This window comes from Nyctereutes procyonoides, unplaced genomic scaffold, assembly GCF_905146905.1.
Source record: "Nyctereutes procyonoides isolate TBG_1078 unplaced genomic scaffold, NYPRO_anot_genome, whole genome shotgun sequence".
Lineage (NCBI taxonomy): Eukaryota > Metazoa > Chordata > Mammalia > Carnivora > Canidae > Nyctereutes > Nyctereutes procyonoides.
In genome coordinates, this window is record NW_026575048.1 from 31,459,229 (window position 1) to 31,471,457 (window position 12,229).

The 12,229-nt window shown below is 40.5% G+C and overlaps 1 protein-coding gene across 3 annotated transcripts in view; it reads left to right on the plus strand.

Annotated features, from left to right (window-relative positions):
- TMEM178A (transmembrane protein 178A) overlaps nucleotides 1-12,229 on the plus strand; it is a 132,749-nt gene that overhangs the window by 28,079 nt on the left and 92,441 nt on the right. The gene's annotated exons all lie outside the window — the stretch shown is intronic.

Consider the following 12,229-nt stretch of genomic DNA (forward strand, 5'->3'; position numbering starts at 1 on the left):
ATTTTCCTCAATCTTATCAAAGACTGATTTCTATCAGGCTGATCCATCGACAAAGTCGTTTATGTGAATTAGGACAGCCTGAGCAAGGTTAGTTCCAGGCAAACATAGGAGTCTCCAGAGAAGCCTGTTTTCAATGTCCCTAATCATGCTTGCCTTTAGGGGACTGTCCTACTCACTCTCTCCAGTCAAACTTTTCTTCCTCCATCAGAATCCCTGTTGTCAGGAGAAATCTGGAAACTCAGCCACCATTAGGTGTAAGTGATGGAGAAAGCATGACTGCCCCCTCCTCAGAGCATTTACCATTCAGTAAGGATGAAGCCTTACAAGGTTTGATGTAAAGAAACAAATTCAAGATGAACTCTAGTCATTAGACAGTTCGAGGGAACATAGCTTCCCAGAGCTTCTGATACCCTCTCCTTTTTTTTTTAAGATTTTATTTATTTATTCATGAGAGACACACACACACACATACAGGCAGAGGGAGAAGCAGACTCCATGCAGGGAGCCCGACTGGGACTTGATCCCCCATCTCCAGGATCCGTCCCTGGGCCAAAGGCTGCGCTAAACCGCTGAGCCACTGGGGCTGCCCATATATCCTGTAGGTGAGTCTCCACCTGGGGGCTGCTGTCTGGCCCCACGCTGCTCTCTGCTCTGTGAACACTGGTTGGTCTTGTGGGAAGTTGGAAGGGAGCATAGGTAACTGTGTTATCTGAGATCAAAGTGCACTAGAAAGTGGGCAGTTTGCTAAACTTAAAGCCTGGTGGGATTTGAATAGCACCCTGGGTTTGACCGATGATCTGTTTTAATTCTCTTCTCAAAGATGGTCCCTCCAAAAGTGCCGGTTGCACTTTGCCATTCCTGCTGCAAAAACAGGAGCCAGCGATTGTTTGGAGGGCAGTCTTCTTCAGAACACGCGGCTGTGTCTCTTGATGCAGGCAGAGACATTCCTTAGAGGGCTTTCCGTTCCAAACAGACAAGGCCCCAGCCTGCCTTCCTATCAGATGAAAATCTCAGCCTGCAGTGGTTGAGGTACATGGATCCTTAGCCCCGAGGTACAGAGATGGGAGTGTGCGTTTTATTTATTATTTACCGAGAAACCTGTCCAAATACTGCATTTTAGGAACTGGTAGGAAACACCAATGAAAATAAGAGCACCAAAGGCATAACAGAGCCTTTGAAAGCAGGACAGACTTTCCTAAGAGCCTACCTGGAGTCTGTGGGTAAGGCAGTTTGTATGCACTACACTCTCATCCTCACGAATCAATTTTTAAACTCGGTTTAGACTCTGGGAAGCAGTGAAATTGGGGATTTCAAATGAGCCTTGCAGTCCAGATGTGTCCATAATAGAAACCACTGGGCAGTGGGGCATAATTAACAACCTCTCCTTCATTGAGACTGCAGAATGGCATTAATTTTGCCAACTGGGCTTGACGTGAATTGGCTAGAATGTCTGAGTAGATTTCCAGCTGCTGCTCATGTAGCTCTGGCTTCCAGCACTATCTGCATTCCAAATAAAACGAGGCCGGAAATAGATGTGCGATACATGTTCAAAGCTATTTTTAATCAATGATCACTTAGTTCGCTGTGAAAGATTATCAGCAGGTCACAATCCATTTCGGATTTTGCTGTGTCCTGCAGAACTGATCTAAACACACAGTGACTTCGGTTTCCCCTGCGGTCCCTGTGCTCCAACAGCTCTGGGGATGGGGTGGGAGGAGGGCACTGGCGTGGACAGCAGTCACATAGATGTGTTCACAGTTACAAGTGCCACCGCTGGAGGGCCATTTACTTGGGCTAAGGCCCTGTATAAGTTTGCCCTGGTCCCATGAGAAATTTTGTCCAGCAATCATAAGCCCAAGGATTCTTTCCCCTTAACATCCATCCTGACACTCCTCATGTTATTGTCCAACCAGCCAATCAACTTCAGTTCATGGGAGAACTCAGAGAGAAATGTTTATTTCTCGTTGCTAACCCCTGTCTAGCTGGGGGGATGCTGAGAGCAGCGTACAGTTCTTTATAGATACTGGAAGCTCGAGGCTTCTGCAGGGGTGGCTGCCAATATCATCCACGAGCTGTTGTTGTTGTTTAAATAATAGCACCTTAACATTTATTCAGCATGCTTACTGTTTGCAAGCAAATCTATAATCTCATTTGCAAAAGGCATTTACATAGTATGAATACTTAAATACTTATAATTGGGTATTAATTTTGTTTAACAGAATATGCTAATATTATTTTCCCCTCCCCTATTTCTTTCTGTTCTTTTTCTATAATGTGTCCTTTCTGATCCAGCTCTTCTGACATTTTTTTTTACACCTGTGTTGGCAACTGTATTTCAGTTTATCCCTAGGACTGTTAGTCTTGGTGCTTTACCTTACTATTTAAATAAAAAACCAACCTCTGTCTTTTACCCATAATATTCATTTTCCCCCTCATTTTCCATCTGCCCCAAATATTAATTTGTAGTTTCCCAAAATATTGCCATGGCTTATTTAGAGTTTAGATGTGACTTCATCTCTTTTCAAATAAGTTCTATTAGTTATATTTCTTTTCTACTTTTTTTTTCAAGATTTATTTATTTATTTGGGAGAGAGGGAGAGCATGAGAGAGAAGGCAGGTGGGAAGGGCAGGGAGAGACAGTGAGTGTTAAGCTGACTCCCCGCTGAGCGCTGAACCTGATGCCAGGCTCAATCTCACAGCCCCAAGATCACAACCTGAGCCGAAATCAAGACTTAACTGACTGGCCCATCCAGGCACCCCTCTTTTCTATTCTTGAATTTTATAAGGATTGATCTGTCCATCTATCAAGAATGTTTGATTGTCATGTCCCCAAAGGAAGTGGGTAGGATCCTGGAGGTGAAACTGGATTTCATATATACTTTTAAAAAGCCATAGGGTGGCCCGGGTGGCTCAGCGGTTTAGCGGTGCCTTTAGTCCAGGGCATGATCCTGGAGACCCGGGATCGAGTCCTGCGTTGGGCTCCTGCATGGAGCCTGCTTCTCCCTCTGCCTGTGTCTCTGCCTCTCTCTCTGTGTGTCTCTCATGAGTAAATAAATAAAACCTTTAAAAAAAGCCACAGGTAGGGTTACTTCCTATCTCAGTTGCCTGGGACTGTCCTGGTTTTAGCACTGAGCATGCCAAATCCTGGGAAAACTGACAGTCCAGGGAAACTGTGATGATTGATTGCCCTAGCTCCTAGGGTGACCTCCATCAGAAAAGGAGAAAATGCAACTGATCAAGAAGACAGATTTGATGCCTCTAGTGCCTCTTTGTGCCTCAATTTCCTCGTCTGTCAATTTGAGTTCATTAGTTATTGTGAGGATAAAGTCAGTTATAACTGCTGAAGAGCTTAGAATGTGCCTGGCACTTGGTCAGGGTTTCACTGAATATTAGCTATTACTGTGCTGTTTATCTTTTCTTTTTAAGATACTATTTATTTACAAGAGAGTGTGAAGGCATAAGCAGGGGACAGGAGCAGAGGGAGAGGGAGAAGCAGACTCCTTGCTGAACAGGGAGCCTGATGTGAGACTTGACCCCAGGACCCTGGGATCATGACCTGAGCCGAAGGTAGAGGCTTAACCAACTGAACTACCCAGGCACCCTGTTGTCTTCCTCCACCAGAACATAGGCGGTATGAGAGCAAGGTTTGTGCTGAGTGCCTTCCTTTAGCTCCTTCAGACCCACACTGCCTTCTCCAGGCTACACACTGACCCAGCAGAGTGGCCTATAAGGACTCCATCAATAGTGCTTGCTTCTGGCTGCAGGCTGGGTCTTGCCAATGTGGAGCGCCAGCATGAGGTCAGAGTGAGGGGGAGTGAGTTGGGGAATTTATTCCTCCGACTTCTTCCGTGGGGTGGGCGGTCACACCAGGATGACTGTTGACTTTGATTGAGAATCACAAGCCTGTTAGGTGGCCTCTCCACAAGCTCTCTCTCCAGGCTCCACTAACCACTTCTTCCCTTTGCCTCTTCAGGTCCAGTGGTGTCCACTGTGACCATCCCCTGCGGTTCCTCTACACCCTGCCTCCACCTTCTTAAATCATCCTTGTGTTAAAGTCCCCTCAAATTGTCCAGTGTGAACGTGTCATCTGATTTCCACCAGGACCTTGAGGATAGAGGGCCCTGGTTTGTTCCTGTCCTTCCCCAGAGTCCTGGCAGAAAGTAGAAGCTCAATAAAGTTCTGTGGTGTGAACGGAGTCAATGAATGAACACACAAACAAGTGACATCTGAAGGTTGAGAAGGTGGTAGCCTGTGCAGTAAGGTGGAGGAAAGAGTTCAAGAAAGAGACAGTATTGAAAGGTTGGGCAGAGACAGGAGGGAGCGTTTTCAGTAAGTAAAAGACATGACTTATGGCCGAATTGGGAGGCTGTGAGTGAGAGCTGAGGCTGAAGATGAAAGAAAGGGCAGGTTCTTGCAGCCCTTCTTTGTGTTGAGGACTCACAACCTCTTCCTGAGGGCAATCAAGAGGGAGGAAGAGAGGAAGGTTATATGATGGGAGGTATAATTTTTTTTTTTACAAAAATTACAAACAGATGGTATGAATCTTTTCTAGAAGCCCATTGTTTTTATAATAAAAGCATTAATGCAAATCTGAAAAATATAAAGAGAGATATGTCACCTGAGGTTCTAAAACCAAATGATAGTCTTTGTGTGGTTTGTAGAATAGTGACCATCACAACAGCTGTCTTTGTTGTAGTGCCTGCTAAGGGCCAGGCACTTGGTGGGTGATTTCTGCGTAATGACCCATTTAGTCCTCATGGCAAACCCGGGGCATGCAAAGTATTAGGGCCATTACGTATCAACATTTAAAATACAGAAATTCGGGGCACCTGGGTGGCTCAATCGGTTAAGCGTCTGGCTTCAGCTCAGGTCATGATCTCAGGGTCCTGGGACTGAGCCCAACATTGGGCTCCCTGGTCAGCAGGGAGCCTGCTTCTCCCTCTCCTCCCCACTTGTGCTATTTCTGTCACTATCTCTGTCTCTCTCAAATAAATAAATTCTAAAAAAAATAATAAAATAATAGAGGAATTCTTCAGAGGCACCTGGATGGTGCAGTCAGTTAAGCACCTGCATCTTGGTTCTAGTCCTGTCATCAATTCCAGGTTGTGAGATTGAGCCCCATCCCTCTCCATGCTCAGCGGGGAGTCTGCTTAAGACTCTCTCTCCCTCCTCCATCCCCTCCATCCCCTGCATGCTCTCTCTTTAAAATAAATAAATACATCCCTAAAAGTAATAAGATGTAGGAATTATTCATATTTCTCATCTGTTAACCTGATAGTGATGTTTTATATGACTTGGTCTTTGAAGAAACGCAAAACTTTTAGTCTTTCCAGCACAGCGAACAGTCTAAATATTGGTAACAAATGTCATCACTGAATGACACCAACTATTGTTTTCAACTTTTTGTTTTATAAAATTTTATTTTATTCTTTTACAAAGATTTTATGTTTGAGTAATCTCTACACTCAATGGGGGGCTCAAACTCACAACCCCATGGTCAAGAGGCACAGGCTCCACTGACAGAGCCAGCCTGGTGCCCCTAACTCATTGTTAGCAGCTTAGACTTACAGAAAAATTATGAAAATAGTGCAGAGACTTTTCATATACTTTTCACCCACTTCTGCTGATGCTCACATCTTACATAACCATGATACAATGATCAAAACTAAGAAACTGACATTGGTATATCATTAACTGAATTGCAGATTTTATGCAGATTTCATAATTTTCCCACTGTGTCTTCTTCCTGGACCAGGAGCCAGCCACTAATTCATTGCATTTAATCTTTAATGTGAGAGTTTCCCAGCCTTTCTTTGTCTCCTATGACTTTAATAGTTTCAAAGAATCTGATCAGATATTTTACAGCCTGTCCCTCAGTTGGGGATTTCTTCATGTTTTCTCATGATTAGATTGTGATCATGCATTTTGGGAAGGGGCCTGCAGGGATTATATACCTTTCTCAGTGCACCATATTGGTGGGTACATGAGTCAATATATTTGATTACTAGTGATATTAACTTTGATCACTGGGTGAAGGTGGTGTCTGCCAGTTTTCTCTACTGTAGAGTGACTATTTTCCCCATTGTAATTAATAATCAGTGGACAATATTTTGAGACTATATGAATATCCTGTTTCTCTTCACTTTTACCCACTAATTTGGGCATTCATCAGAAGATCTGGTCTGTAGCTATTACTATTGTAGTGTTCTAATGGTGATTTCCTATGCCCCTGATTCCTTAAATATTTTTTATTTGGAGTTCTTTATTTTTTGTTAAAGATTTTATTTATTTATTCATGAGAGACACAGAGAAAGAGGCAGAGACATAGGTAGAGGGAGAAGCAGGCTCCCTACGGGGAGCCCGATGCAGGACTCCATCCCAGAATCCCAGGATCATGATGTGAGCCAAAGGCAGATGCTCAATCACTGAGTCACTCAGGTGCCCCTAATCAGAATTCTTCTATAAGGAAGAATTGTCCCTTCTCTTTTTACTTACTTATTTAATTTATATACATCAATATGGACTTTTGAATATTTACTTTATTCTTTGGGTTATAACCCTATACTATAATCATTTATTTTGTTATGTAGGTTGATCTAGCTTTGGCTACTGAGAGCTCTTTTAGATTGGCTCCTGTGTCCTTTTGATATACCTACATTTTGTTTTTGAGCACTTCCTTATTTCTGGCACCAAAAGATACTTCAGCCAACTATGTTTTTTTTTTTAATTATTAACCTTTATTTTTTAGAGTAGTTTTAGGTTTATAAAAAAAGTGAATAAAAAGTCCCATATGTCTGCCTCAGTTTCCCCTATTATTAACATCTTAATTGATATGGTGTATTTGTTATAACTGATGAACTAATGTTGTTCCTGAAGTCCATAGTCCCAATTAGGATTCACTCCGTGTTGTACATTCTATGAATTTTGACAAGTGCATAATGGTATTAACAATTACAATAACACACAAAGAAGTTTCACTGCGCCAAAGTCCCTGTGCTCAATCTGTTCGGTCCTCCCTCTCCCTACTCCAAACTACTGATTACCATTGATCTTTTTACTGTCTCTATAGATTTGTCTTTTCCAGAATGTCATATTGTTGGAACCATACAATATGCAGCCTTTTTAGACAGGCTTCTTTCACTGAGGAATAGGCATTTATGGTTCTTCTATATTTTTTCATGGCTTCATAGATCATTAAGAAGTTTTATTTCATGAAATATATAGATTCTTGCATGTCATGCAACATTTACAAAAACTTTCCATGTACTGGACTATAAAACAAGTCTCAATAAATTTCAAGAATTGGTAATCTACAGACCACATACTTTAAGTACAGCACAATCAAGGAATAAATCAATAACAAAGGATAGCTAAAGGGAAGATACCAGGCTGGAGGAAAATGAAATATTAACTAACAGTATTTCTGAGAAGCTGTAGCTATATTGAGACAAGCTCAATATCTTTGGTTGTGCTTGTGGGCTCATCTATATAACTTGCCTGATCCTTGATCAGGAGTTCCCTGAACTAGGCTAATTTTGGCCCTCTCCCAGGATTTCCCATAACTTAGGCAAACTACCTAAAGGTGACCCTTCCCTCAAAATCTCTAAATTTCAGGATTTTCTTTTCTTTTACAAATTATCCTAATATCCACATCATTTTACCTTCCCGAAAGTAGCTATAACTATTGGGTCCTCCAAGCTTGTTCTGGTCAGACTGAATCTGGGTAGTCCTTGGGCTGTTAGTGGTGTCCTGAATTTAATGTAATAGCAGAAAACAGTTCACTGGGTTATACTGGTCAAGGTGTCAATGACTTGTACTACTCTGCTGTGTGGCCGGGTCAGAGGTTGTATTACAGAAACAGAAATGTAACTCATTTTTTATTGCTGTGTAATATTCCATTGTATGGATGCACCACAATTTATCTGTTTACTTACCAAAGGACATCTTGAATGCTTCCAAATTTTGGCAGCTTTGAATAAAGCTGCCATAAACATAAGTATTCAACTCATTTGGGTGAATACCTAGAAGTATGAATGCTGGATTGTAGGGTACAGCTGTTTAACTTTGTGAGTAACTGCCAAGCTATCTCCTAAAGTGGCTGTATAATTTTGCATCCCCATCAGCAATGTAGGTGAATTCCTATTGCTTCACATACTTGTTAACATTTGGTAGTGTTGGTATTTTGGGGTTTTAGCCATCCCAATAGCTATATACCAACTGTAATATTTAACCAGTCAAATCCAATAACACAGGCCATCTGAAATGTATGATGAAGTATGTGACTTGAGAATTAGATTTCTAGAAATTAGGAAAGAAGCCAAGCAAAATCAAGGTTGCCAAAAACAAAAGGAGGAAGAAGGTTCACTTTAGGATGACAAGATCAATGTGAAAACACAAATAAAACTTAATTCCCAATCCTAAGGTCAAAAGTGAGGAAAGGGGCTACACCAGTATTTTTTTAGTATCTGGACATCTCCTTTATTACATCTTAAATTTGGTTATTTGGAATTCTTCAAGTACATTTTTCAAAAATAAATGGATAGTGTATTTTATGATCCTATGAACATTGGGAATGCCCTCAAGCATCAAAGACAAGTATTTCATAATGATGGAAAATCTGTTGTGTTTTAATGCTCAGTGTCATGATTTTTTTTTTGATTGAGGAACATTTACTACCCTAACCCATGTATTTTTGGTGCAATTATCACTTTAGAGGGAGTACACACCTAGACCTGGTTAGTTGTGAAAACTTGTCCACAATGATTGATGCAAATGGTGGGCCCCAAATAGGGCCAATCAAAGCCCTTGAATTAAGTTACATGTATGGATTTGAGCCATATGGATGTAGGGTTGGGATGCTAGTGGCCATATTTCCTGTCATGTGAATAGTCCATCTATAGCAAGACAGAATGAAATCACCATAAATAAAATGAAACAAGCAGGTCTGAGAGATAAAGGGAAAGAGACAGAAAGAGAACAAGCTGGAGGGAAAAGAATGAGAACCCAAGAAGGGTCCAAGTGAATTGTTTGAAATCTTTGATCTAGTTATGTTTGAAGACTAATTCTTGGGTTTTCCAGTCACACAAAACACAAATTTCCTTTGTTTGTCTTAAGATAGTTTGAGTTGGTTTTTTGTCTTTTATAACTATAAAAAGACATAGAATTGGTACTAGAATAAGCTATTGCTAGGTACAGGTCTACCATAAGTGGCATTGGATGGAGAACACCCTCCGTACCTAGGGCTGGAAAGTTGACAATCTTTGCTGTGCTCTTCTGAAACATATGGTTAAAGGGTCACTTGTTATTTCTTTTGACTCAGACGACATGTCTGCTGAGACTGAAGCTTTAGAAGAGTCATCAAAATTTTAGGATGTTGCCTGCTTCTTGCATATCTTTCAAGAAAAGAAAAAGCTTAAGCATAAATTGGTCCCTCTGAAAGAAGGAAGGAAATAGTACATAACTTTGTTAAGAGATGCCTTTCCCCTATTTGGATGTGAGTGGTAATCTAAGACTGCTGTGGGTCAGATAATCAGGCACCACATGGAACTACAAAAGCCAATAACCCTGCCCCAAGCTGAAGTTAGTGTTGGCAGAAGTGGGGAGATGGGAAACAGTAGGGGATATGATGGGACTCTGGAGGAATTTGAGAAATCTGGAAGCGTGATCCTTCAAGCCCTTCTCCCAAACTCTCCTGCTGAGCATTTGCTGGTGGTGAAGTAATAGTTCATTCCCTAGTAAACAGCAAACCAATGGCTTCAACTTGGGCACAGCACTGATTAGCTATCACTTAGCTGAGGAGTCGTTTAGATGAGAGCTAAGACCTGCTGCTAAGGGACAGATATGCAAAAGAGTCTATTCTGTAATCAAGGACACAATAAGACAAGATTTCTGGTTTTCACTTACAGAAGTAGGCTCCAATAAGTAGATGACTAGGGTTTAAAAAGTATTCAATTGCCAGAGAAATGATAACCTCAAAGAGCTTGGGATTGCTAGGTTTTAAGGCAATCCCCAGGTCCTTGTAATAACATCAAACATAAAAGGGACACTAAGGGGCAGGAACTCCAGAAGAATTTTTGTCTTGTGTTCATTTCAGGCATGCCTTGGAGAATGATGAATTTGGGTGATCTGTCTACAGGGCAAAGCCTGAGCAGTCAGATTAGTTTCACTGTCAAAATGTAAGTTATTTTACAGCATATGGTACATGCTGTGGCACATGTCATGTCAGTCTTTCTGAATAGACCTTTAATTGAAGATATGATATTCCTTTTACTCTGTAAAGGAGGTGTAGGGGATCATTACATGGATCATTTAAACTGCAGGTTGTTGGATCAAGAGGAGCCATATCTGGATGTCAGAGATGTGTGCATCATCCAGAGTTCCGGGACATGAAGATGTGATGCTGGCTTGTCTCTCTTGGGAGTAAATGTAATGTCAGTTATACATTAGTTGGACAAACATTAGGTGGAGGCACTTTTGAAATTATAAGTACAGAAAGCAAATGAATAAATAAATAAAATGCAGAAATAGACCAATAAATACAGAGAACAAACAAACTGATGGTTGCTAGAGGGGAGGGAGGTAGAGGAATGGGCAAAATGGGTGAAGGGGATTGGAGGGTACAGGCTTCCAATTATGGAATGCATAAGTCATGACGATAAAAGGCATAGGGAATATAGTCAGTGGTATTGTAATAGCTTTATATGGTGACAGATGGTAGCTACACTTGTGGTGAGCATAGCATAAAGTATAGTATAGAGGTTTTTGAGTCACTATGTTGTACACCTGAAACTAATATCACATTGCATATCCTTAATCATTTTATACATTTTTTTACATTGTGGAATGAGAATATTTTGGATATATTGGTTAAATAAAGTTTATTATTAAAACAAATATATGGGATTAGATGGGCAGTTTTGTGTCTCTTCTTGTCAGTTTAATTTCTCTTTCTACCCACTGGGTATGGGGATGCTGTGTTCTTACACATTTTAATTGCCTATCTATTACAAAATACATTTATGTGATTTTGAAGAGAAAGTGATGATTCATATAAGAAGAGAATGTGAGAGTTTAAAGGGATGAACTAGTTTAACCCACCATCTCCACTTCCATTCTACTGTTAAGGTCACAGTGCTAAGTAGGACTGGGGCAGGAATAATAATAATCATAATGATGAAGACCAAATAGTACTGGCAATTTTCACAAACACCATTGCATTTAGTGTTCACAAAGATCCTCTGAGCCTCCTGTTATTATTATAGCCTGTTTACCAGTGAGGAAATTACATTTTAGAAATGTCAAGGTATTTGTTTAAAAATATTATATTAAATCTCTAAACTTCCAATCCAGTACTTCCTCTATTACTCAAAGAAACCTCACTGGTTTTTGTCCACTCAATTGAGTTCTAATTAAAAATACTTTCCAAATTTGTATCTAGGATTATCTTTTTAAAGATTATGGTGAAATGCGCAGATGGTATCTAGCACCAAGATCTGATTTCCTATATTTCTTATAGTCTATATCACAAGTGATATTTCCCATGCTCCTTGATATTACACTGCCACGTGTTATTGTTGTCTAGTTTGTGTGTAGTCTGAGCAAAACCTTTTTCCCTGCCCAAATTCTAATAAATTTCTTTTGTGCCCCCTCTTTGTGACTTCTCTTAAGTTCACCCAAACTGTTAGCTCTTTCCAGCCTCTCCCTGGCAGATTGTCTATATCATGCCTTTGGCTGTTCTTGTCAGCCATTGCAGCAGAATTTGTGCAAAAATCTTGTAAACAGTGTCTTACAATATCATGGCCTCTGCTATTAATGCCTTCCTTTTTTTTCCTTTTAAAATGATGTTCAGACCCTTTGTTTTATGGAGTGGACCATTTTACCTTTCTTCTATGTGCAACTAGGCTTTTTTTCATGAATTTACTAGGAGTCAGCACTGAAATTTTCACAGTCAAAGGTGCTGTTTAAATCCCTTGTTCCTTTGGTTTCCATTAGGATTCCTAATGGGAGCTGTGTAATGTTGAACATCGATCATGTCAAAGAGTTTGGGCCCTGCCATTTTCCAGTTGGGTCACCTGGGGCAAACTTTTCCAACCTCTAAAACAGTATCATATTGCATATACCTACCTAGCAGGATTGAGAAGATGGAATTAGATGAGAAACCAAAGTGCCTAGAATTGTATTTGTTAAAACAAAATGTTGGTTTCCATTTTTATTATTTCTGTAAATAATT